Here is a 1916-nt window from a genome sequence, read left to right as displayed (position 1 = left end):
TGTCTCCCTCTGAGCTGTGGAGTCTTGTGAGCAGAAATTCTACTCTGTGAGCTACTGGTATTAAAGCTGTGAGCGAGTGATTTGGCTGCCGCATAAATTAGTTTGCTCTGGAGCCATCCTCCCGGAGCAAAGACAAAAATGCGTGAGCCGGAGGCTAAAAAAAGTGAGAAAGCTCACACTAAGCTTAGAGGGAACACTGTTTCCATGTACAAACTCCCACATGGTTTTCCTTCTTTTAAATAGCTAGCATACAGAGTGTTCAGGTCCCATAGCTACAAATACTCAAGCGCAAAAATACCAGGTCTACAGACTAGATCTCCAGAGGAGGGAAAGAAAGAGAGTATACTGAATTAAGTGAGGTTGACCCTCCCCTCAAAAGTTTCAAGACTTCAGCACATCCTACAGACTTCCAACAACCCCACTCTCCATATTAGCTGTATAATACAGACGTACCGTCACCATTAGCTAACAGCATAGAAACAACCCAGAGAAGAAAGCCAGAGTCTTAACATAAGACACACTCACGATTCTTCACACAGCCAGGTCCCCTTGCCTACAAGAAAAGCTGCCTCAATAACTCCTCCCAGTCCCCACCTCCCAATTATTTATACACCAGCTGGTACCTTGAACAGCTGGAAACTATCACGCTGGCAATACAGAGAACAGCAATATTCTCTTCTAACCAATTAGGTGGGGATATCCAGGGCTTCCTGTGGAGGATGTAACTTTCATGGGAATCAGGGTTGCCAGCTCCAGTTTGGGAAATTCCTGTAGATATGGGGGGTGGAGCCTGGATATGGGAGTTTAGGGAGAGGAGGGACCTCAGCAGGGTATAATGGCACAGACTCCTCCCTCCCAAGCAGCCATTTTCTCCAGGGGAACTGATCTGTCACCTGGAGGTCAGTTGTAATCCCAAGAGCTCTCCAGGTCTCACCTGGAGGTTGGCAACCCACCTGTGAATCCAAGGGAGCCATTCTTCTATTGCTGGCAGTCTGTGCTAGAAGCCACATTGTCTCTTGGCTCTGTTCATTAGCGAGGGCTGGTGCGAGATGAGTTGAGGAACTCCGCCACGGGCGAATCATTTGGGAAACGTGATCCTGAAAACACTTCACAAGCCTCTGTCGCAAAGACGAAATCATAAGAAAAACAATGTCATGAGACTCTAGACAACAGAATATACAATACATTTCCAATAGTCATTGCAAGCAGTGTATTACAATATAAACTACAGAAAAGGTAAGTACAATTTTGTGAATTATAAACTAATTCAAACCATGAGGTGAGTCCTGACTGGTGGTCTGTTTCAAATACAGCTGCGGAGCCTCCGGCCACTCATTGTGGGCAGAGATTGTCCTCAGGAATCAGGAGAGTGAGTGACCCAGATAGGGCTGCCACGTCCCCCTTGGCCACCAGCAGGGGATTGGGCGGGGGGGGGTGTTGAGATTTAGGGGAGGAGCCTGGGGAGGAGAGGGACCTCAGGGGGTACATACAGTCCCCCCTCCAAAGCATCAGTTTTCTCCAGGGTAGTCTAGAGATGAGCTGTAGTCTGTAGTTTAGAGAAGAAGAGATCAGATTTAGACCCCGCCCTTCACTCGGAGTCCCAGAGCGGCTTACACACTCCTTTCCCTTCCTCTCCCCACAACAGACACGCTGTGAGGTAGGTGGGGCTGAGAGAGCTCTGAGAGGGCTGCTCTAAGAAAACTGTGACTGGTCCAAGGTCACCCAGCTGGCTGCATGTGGAGGAGTGGGGAATCAAACCCGGTTCTCCCAGATTAGAGTCTGTGTTCCTAACCACTGATTAGACCAAACTGGCTCTCTAGAGATGAAGTGTAATGCGCAATGTTCCCTCTAAACTGAGTTAGTGTGAGCTAACTCAAAGTTTTATATCCTCTGGCTCACACATTTTTGCTTGGCTC

The sequence above is a fragment of the Gekko japonicus genome, unplaced genomic scaffold, assembly GCF_001447785.1.
Source record: "Gekko japonicus isolate JY-2015 unplaced genomic scaffold, Gekko_japonicus_V1.1 scaffold6375, whole genome shotgun sequence".
NCBI lineage: Eukaryota > Metazoa > Chordata > Lepidosauria > Squamata > Gekkonidae > Gekko > Gekko japonicus.
The sequence above is the reverse complement of the archived record's forward strand: the minus strand, read 5'-3'. Positions refer to the sequence as shown.